The sequence below is a fragment of the Panthera uncia genome, chromosome F1 (assembly GCF_023721935.1).
Source record: "Panthera uncia isolate 11264 chromosome F1, Puncia_PCG_1.0, whole genome shotgun sequence".
Classification (NCBI taxonomy): domain Eukaryota; kingdom Metazoa; phylum Chordata; class Mammalia; order Carnivora; family Felidae; genus Panthera; species Panthera uncia.
Genome location: NC_064813.1, coordinates 13386214 through 13394752, shown reverse-complemented (window position 1 = coordinate 13394752; position 8539 = coordinate 13386214). Strand labels below are relative to the sequence as shown.

The 8539-nt window shown below is 42.5% G+C and overlaps 1 non-coding gene across 1 annotated transcript; it reads left to right on the top strand.

Moving 5' to 3' along the window:
• The first annotated feature begins 7890 nt into the window (after positions 1-7890).
• On the top strand, positions 7891-8024 carry LOC125926042 (small nucleolar RNA SNORA70). Its single transcript, XR_007458974.1, has one exon. It is a non-coding gene; the product is annotated as a small nucleolar RNA SNORA70 (small nucleolar RNA).
• The last annotated feature ends 515 nt before the right edge of the window (positions 8025-8539 follow it).

The window sequence follows — 8539 nt, the reverse complement described above, 5'->3', positions numbered from 1 at the left end:
GGAACCGAGGGTTTCCATGGTTTTGGGGTCTGAGTGTGGAAGTTTTGCGTCTTCAGACAGATTTCAGACTTCACCCACAATTTCTTAAATTGGCTTATCCACTTGTTCACTTTCTTTGGTGTTCCGTCCCTTAGCGGAGGGAGTGGGAGGTGAGAGGAGGCGGAGGTTATTATGTGCTGTTCCCTGTGGGCTGCCGGTATATAAAAATGGCACCGGGAGAAGGTTGGGAGCGGTGCTTGTTGTTTCTAACCAGGATGGCAGGGGTTGAGGGTTTGGTGGTTGTAGCTGTTAAGGAAAATGTGGAAAGATCCCAGGTGTTAGAGTGCCTGACTGATTGTCCACAGCGACTAAGTGGAAAACGGTGCCTTTGATCTGGGATTTGAAAATCCCCATCAGAAACGAAACAGTGGTCACTCTGGCTCCATTTGAGCGGGCTAGGGCCTGAATGTGTTTCATTTGCTTTTGATAATACCACACAAATATCTTTCCTGAAATATTTAGGTTGAAAGAATGACCAACGACGGAAAAAAGGAATGCTGTCTAAATGTCACACAAGAGTGAAACTGTAAGGCGTTAGAAGCATAGGAGATTAAATCGGTATTGAGCAGAGTATTTGGTGGGAGTAAAATCGTTAATTTAAGTGACATGCCACCATTGAATGTAAATTTTTCTTATACGGGTGATTTTTTTTTCTCTAGATGACATGTAAATATGCATGGAATCCTCCTTTAATCATGCCTGCACTAAAATTTTTGAAATTTATTTTATTTTATTTTTTTAATGTTTATTTATTTTTGAGAGAGAGAGACAGAGCACGAGCAGGGGAGGGCCAGAGAAGACAGGGAGACGCAGAATCCGAAGCAGACTCCAGGCTCCGAGCTGTCAGCACAGAGTCCAATGCGGGGCTCGAACTCAGGAGCCAAGATCATGACCTGAGCCGAAGTCAGGCTCCCAACCAACGGAGCCACCCAGGCGCCCCTAGAATTTTATTTTTTATTTTATTTTATTTTATTTTATTTTATTTTATTTTATTTTAGTTCATTTAAGACACAGAGAGAATGAGGGGCACCTGGGTAGCTCAGTTGGTTGAGCGTTTAACTTGGGCTGGGGTCATGATCTCACAGTTTGGGAGTTCAAGCTCCACGTGAGGCTCTCTGTTGTCAGTACAGAGCCCACATCAGATCCTTTGTCCCCTTCTCTTTCTGCCCCTCCCCCACTCATGCTTGCTATCTCTCTCTGTCTCTCAAAAATAAACATTAAAAAAAAGAGAGAGACAGAGAGAGTGTGGCAGAGGGAGGGAGAGAGAGAGAGAGCAAGAGACAGCGAATCTCAAGCAGGTTCCGTGTCCAGTGCAGAGTCCGATGCAGGGCTCGATCTCACAAGCTTGGGATCATGACCTGAGCTGAAATCAAGAATTGGACGCTCGACTGACTGAGCCACCCAGGAGCCCTAAATTTTTAGAATTAAAAAAAAATTTCTTTTGCTACGCGTGTCACTTGTAAGCTTACTCCCTTTCTAATCATATTGGGGCAAATAAGTTTGTCTGCCAAACATTAATTAACTTGAAGAAGTATGAGGAAACATTTAGGAAATAGGAACCTATATCCAAAGTTTACAAAATTAGCACATGGACTTGATTTGATCTCATTCCAATTTATGTCAGGCAAAAAGAATTGCATTTTGCTTACAAACGAATTTACAAATGAGAAAAGACACATGTAGCATTCAGTCAAGTGTTCTCCGGGGAGTGTGTCATTATCTGTTTATATAATGAACTCCCAAATGAAGGTGAGAAATGACTGCACACAAATGTTCTATCCCTGCTCTACTGAAGCAATGAACCTGGAGAGGTGGGTTTTTTTTGTTGTTATGTTTGGTTAGTTTTGAGAGAGAGAGAGAGCTCGCCCAGGTGTGCATGAGAGCAGCGGATGGGCAGGGAGAGGGAGACAGAGGATCCAAAGTGGGCTCCACGCTGAGAGCAGAGAGTCTCCATGTGGGGTCGAACTCCTGAGCCCAAGTCGGATGCTTGGAACTGACTGAGGCATCCTGGCGCCCCCCCGCCCCCAAGACTTTTGTTAAAAGAAGGATTGGCTTTGAAATGTCAGTGTGTCACAGACCTGTTTGTAAAGGCTCCCCCCACCCCATCGTAGGGAGCTGGGAAAAGGCTGGTAACAGCAGAGACAATTTAAGTCTCCGTAGAATGTTTAAAAATCAAAAGAGAAAAAAAAAAACAACCTTCTTTACATTAAAGCCTGACGATTAATTATGGTGATAGTTGAAAACCAAGCTTAAAAAATTTCACTTTCCACATCGCTTTTAAAATATGTTTGGAAACAGAAACCCATGGGGGGAGGGGAAGAAGAAGAAGAAGAAGAAAAGAGGTTAGAGAGGGAGAGAGCCAAAGCATAAGAGACTCTGAAGAACTGAGAACAAACTGAGGGTTGATGGGGGGTGGGAGGGAGGGGAGGGTGGGTGATGGGTACTGAAGAGGGCATCTTTTGGGATGAGCACTGGGTGTTGTATGGAAACCAATTTGACAATAAATTTCAAAAAAAAAATGATTGAAAACAAAATGCTTCACAGAGTTTTCCTTTTCACTGGCTTGTGTTGATGGACACCGAACCAATTGGAATTGATTTTTGCTTGTCTAGTTGATAATGTTAAAATTAAAAACAAAATTTTTTAAAAAAATTAACATTTATTTATTTTTTGGGAGTCAGAGAGAGACTGAGCATGAGCAGGGGAGGTGCAGAGAGAGGGAGACACAGAATCAGAAGCAGGCTCCAGGCTCTGAGTTGTCAGCACAGAGCCGGATGCGGGGCTGGAACCCACAAACCATGAGACCATGACCCGAGGTGAAGTCAGTCGCCCAACCGACTGAGCCACCCAGGCGCCCCGATAATGTTAAAATTTTTTATGATAATATTTTCATGTCCTTCTTTCCTTTCCTTAGCACATTGCTTGAATATGTGACCATTTTTCCTTTCACACTGCTTGCTTTATAATTGCAAGGGACTATTAACCAAATTAGAGATATCTGGAGGTAAATGGTAAATTATATTTACCTACGACACACATTGCCACTGAGGCATACCATAATAAAAATTGATAATCTATGAAACAGGCCTCTGAGGCTCCTTTCACAGAAGATTTTCTTCTGAAAGAGTTGAAAAAGCTTTTAAGAATGAGGATCATCTTTTTTTTTTTTTTTTTAATGTTTATTTTTAAGAGACTGCAAGTGGAGGAGGGGCAGAGAGAGGAGACAGAGGATCCGAAGCAGGATTTGCGCTGGCGGCAGTGAGCCCAATGTGGGGCTCATGAACCAGGAGATCATGGCCTGAGCTGAAGTCAGATGATCAACTGACTGAGCCACCCAGGGGCCCCCAAAATGAGGATCATCTTAAAATGAGTTATCATTGAGGTCAAGTCTATATCATTAACACATTAGAAGATAAGTTTATGCTGGCAGGAGTATGATGGCTCTGGATAGAAATGTCCTGGAAATCTCCTGAATAATATTTATGAACCTAAAATGTACATACTGATAATTTATTCTACAAGCTTACGACTTTCTCCTCCTGTTTCTTCTTTTTCTTCTTCCTCCCCTTTGTCTTTTCAGCTCCACAGACTTGAAGTCATTTAGTCATTGACTCAATGTGTTCTTTTTCAGTGCCTATATCAGGCACTACTCTAGGCTCTAGGAATATGGCAGTGAACCAAATATACAAAATTCCCCTTTGGGAGAAATCTGATGGATGTGGGCATCCAAGGTCATATCCCCCGCACTGAGACAGACCAACGTCTTATATCTCCTGATATGATGCTCTGAGGGCACACCACTTCTGTAAGATTCCTGCCCAAAATGCATAATCTGAATCTGACCGTGAGGAAAAAGACAAACACGAGTTGAGGGATATCTGTGAAAGAACTGGCCTCAACTCTTAAAAAATGTCAGGGTAAAGAAAGACCACCACGACCACCAACAAAAGACTGAGGACCTCTTCCAGATTACTAAATGCAGTGGACCAGTTCCTGAATTAGGAAAAAAAAGCTATAAAAGACATTATTAGGACAATTGATGTTATTTGACTATGGACTGTGTGAGTTAGATAATAGTGTTGTATAATTGTTACGTTTTGAGATTTGGGTAATTACAATTAGATATGTATCTATTCGTAATTTGTATCTATTTGTAATATCTATTACAATTAGATATGCTGTATTACATAGAAAATATAGGGGCACCTGGGTGGCTCAGTTGGTTGAACATCCAACTCTTGATTTTGGCTCGGGTCATGATCTCATGGTTTGTGGGATTGAGCCCTTTGGGCTCTGGGCTGGGTGTGGAGTCTACTTAAGATTCTCTCTCTCTCTCTCTCTCTCTCTCTCTCTCTCTCCCTGCCTCCCCCCTTCCCTGCTTACTCTCTCTCTCTCTCTCTCTTTCATAAAAATAAAATATATATATAACACAGGATATACACCTAAATATATAGTATATATTCGTCATGTCTTTTCTGCATATTGTGCCTATATTTTTGGGTTTACTGAACAACTGAGCATAGAGTACAGAGTTCCCATATGTCCTTCAAATGATTTCTCTTTTATTAACATCTTTCATTAATGTGATACATTTGCTACAATTGATGAGCCAGTAGTAACACATTATTATTATTATTTTAATCTAATAATTTATTTATTTTTTATGATTTACATCCAAGTTAGTTGGCACATGGAGTAACACATGATTATTAACTGAAGTCCATAATGTACATTTTAGGGTTTGCTCTTTGTATTGTACAGTTTTATGGGTTTTGCCAAATGCATAATGTCATGTATCTACCATTACTGTATTACATAGAATAGTTTTATTGCCTTAAAAATTCCCTGTTCTCCACTTGTTCAGCTCTCCATTCCCTTTAATCCTTGCCAATCACAGATCCTTCTATCTCTGCATTTTTGCCTTTTCCAGAATGTGAGGTTTGGAATTAATTATACCACATGTAGCCTTTTCAAATAGCTTCTTTCACTTTCAAAATATGCATTTAGGGGAGCTTGGGTGGCTCAGCTGGTTGAACATCTGACTCTTGATTTTGGCTTAGGTCATGATCCCAGGGTCATGGGATCGAGCCCTGTGTCAGGCTCTCAAGCCTTGTGTTGGGCTCTGTGCTGAGTGTGGAGCCTGCTTGAGGCCCTCTCTCTCTCTCTCTCTCTCTCTCTCTCTCTCTCTCTCTCTCCCTCTGCTGCTCTCCCCTGCTCACTCTTTCTAAAATTAAAAAAAAAAAAATAAAAGAAATATGCCTTTAAGTTTTCTATGTATCTCCTTGTGGCTTGATTGCTCCTTTCTTTTTATCCCTGAATACTGTTCCATTGTACAGATGTACCACAGTTTGTTTATCCATTCACTTATTGAAGAATATCTTGGCTGCTTCCAATTTTCGACAACTGTGAAGAAAGCTGCTATAAATATCCACGTGCAGATTTTTGTGTGGACAAAAGTTTTCAACTCATTTGAGTAAATAACTAGGAGTGCAATTGCTGGCATGCTAAGTCTATGCTTAGCTTTGTAAGAAACTGCCAAACTGCCTTCCCAAGCGGCTGTACCGGTTTAATGAGCATGGGAGTTTTGACCTCCTGCATTTCTGACCTGGGCTAGCTCAGCCCTCCTTAAGCAACTTGATGGTCCCCTCGCTCCCGGGAGGTCGCTGTGTTAAAGCCCAACATGGTGCAGATACCTGATTGGCACAGTGTGCTATACCACCCGGAACTCCTAGGCTCGAGTGAAATTCCTGTCTCCAAAGCAGCTGGGACTACAGGTGTGGGCCATCGCCTCCAGTGCTCCTGGCTGTACCATGTGGCATTCCCACCAGCAATGAATGAGGGTTCCTATTGCTTCCCATCCTCACCAGCATTTGATGCTGTCAGTTCTTATCATAATTTTTGAAATTTTAGCCCCTTCTAGTCGATGTGTAGTGGGATCTCATCTTTCCTTCAATTTGCATTTTCTTAATGACATATGATGCTGAGCACCTTCTCTTGTGCGTATTTCCCATCGGCGTACCTCCTTTGGAAAGTTGTCCATTTAGATCTTTTGCCCGTTTGGTTCAGCTCTTTTGTCTGAGGGGTTGCAGTCTTAAATAGTGTGTTCAGAGAAGGTCTCATTGAGACTTCTGAATGAAGATCTGACAGGGTAAGGGAGGAAGCTGTTTGGAACTCTAGGGAAAGAATGCTCCAGGAAGAATTATAAACCCCTGCAAGGGCCATGAATGAAGGGTGTACTTGGTATGTTCTAGGCTGGCAAGAGGCCAGTGTGGCATGAGTGAGTGGCCAGGGGGAGAGATGAGAAGGTAAGAACAGAGGGACTAGGGGGTATGGCTGTTGTGGCTGGTGGACGCCAAGATTTTGCTTTCATGCTGAGTGAGACAGGAGCTGGAAGATCTAAAGCAGAAATTGATGTAATCTGACTTCTGTTTAATAGGCTCCTTTTACGTGCTGTGTTGAAAGCAGACCATGGGCATTTACTTTTGAACGTCGCCTCTGCAGAGAGCTTTCATGCTATTCTTATTTTCTAGTCTCATACTCTCATAAAATTTTGCCTGCTGCTCATTTTGTGTCCACCTCTTCATTCTTCGAAGCTGCGAGACAACCAGCCTCGGTTGAGCAGTCTCCACGCTGGGCATTGAGCCCAGTGCAGGGCTTCAACTCACGACCTTGAGACCAAGACCTGAACTGAGACCAAGAGTTCAGGCTACACGGGCTCAGCCACCCAGGTGCCCCATCACCATGCTCGCTTCTAATTGACTGTCTTAAATGCATTTATCCTTTCAAGTTATAATTGCTATCCAATCTCTGTTCTCCAATGGTTTCTTCGTGGAAACCAAAATGCCAATATTTTGTCATAATATTTTAACTCTTTTAGATATTTTATATTCTTTTATTTTTTTTATTAAAAATTTTTTTAATGTTTATTTTTGAGAGAGAGAGAGAGAGAGAGAGAGAGGGAGTATGAGCAGGGAGGGGCAGAGAGAGAGGGAGACACAGAATCTGAAGCAGGCTCTAGGCTCCGAGCTGTCAGCACAGAGCCTGACGCAGGGCTCGAACTCACGAGCCATGGGATCATGACCTGAGCTGAAGTCGGACACTCAACTGACTGAGCCACCCAGGCGCCCCTATTTTATGCTCTTTTACTATTTGTATTCTCATTTCAAACTTCAAAATATTTTTCTCTTCTGCCAATTCCCCAAATAAAGTGTCAAATTTAATTTACATTTCTGGTAAGTTTGTCGTAATTTTGATCCAATAATATTTTAAATATAAATTTATTTCAAAAACATTCAGAAACCGTTATAATGAACAGAAGTAGCAGAAAAGTCTTCACATGATAATCAGGATGCAAACTAGGTGAAATACTCCAAAGGCAAGAAAAACACTGAAGAAATACAAGTACAGATTTGTACTACTTTTAAGGTCTTTGGGGATGACATATTTTTGTTCTAAAGTCTATGGCAAGCCACAAAATGTTTGTTGGTGAGAGAATGGCATAGTTTGTTCACATAAGAGTTCTCACATTTCATAGCCTGTACCTGTGTATTTTACTTATATAAATAAATCAATAAATGAACCCTGAGGACTAAAAAAAAAAAAAAAAAAAAAGAAAAGAAAAGAAAGAAAGAAAGAAAAAGAAGCAAGCAGACCAAAGGCAGGAAGACACAAAAGCAGACTGGCTGGGAGACTGTTGCCAAAACAGCCAAGAGGTGAAGGTGACCAAGCCCTGGGGTGGTATTGGTAGGAAAGATGAGAAATGATTGAATTCTGCATATATTTGGAAGATAAGGGATTTACTACTGGACTGGAATGGAGGTATGAGAGGAAGGAATGGAGGATAAAGAGAGTCTGCCGCTAGTGAAGCCAACTGTGCTCTTTCCCCACGAGGGCCTGGTGGGCCGTGGCCGAAAACAGTAGCCTCCTGGGTAGTGTATGCAGCCTGTTGCGTGTTGGGGTTGCCCTAAGGGACCTTGGAGACAGCCCTTTGCAGTGGACATTCATGTCTGACCTCATGCTATCTCCAATCTGGGCTCTAGACAGGTAAGCGAGGTGACTTTGGAAAGCCCCAGGGCACAGTGGCCTGGGTCCACATTGGCAGTCGTCATGTCCATCCATGCCAAGCTGCAGAAAAGGGAGCATGTAACTGAGGCCGGCCCTATGCAGGGCCAAGTTCAGGTTCCCTGGCTGCCGGAAGATCCACATCTCCAAGAAGTGAGGAGAAATTCGAAAACGTGGTGGCGGAGAAGCGGCTCATCCCAGATGGCTATGGGTTCAAAGACATCCCTAATTGTGGCCCCCAGGACAAATGGTGGGCGCTGCACTCATGACAACCTCGGTGCTGCCCCCTCCTTATTCATGCCCGTTGATGGATCCTACTTTCTGTCAACAACAGCAACAAGAACAAAAATAAACTGAGGTATATTAAAATGTTAAGGGTTTATTTGAGCTAACATTGATTTGAATCAGGCAGTGCCAGACTGGAAGCAGTTAGAAGCAC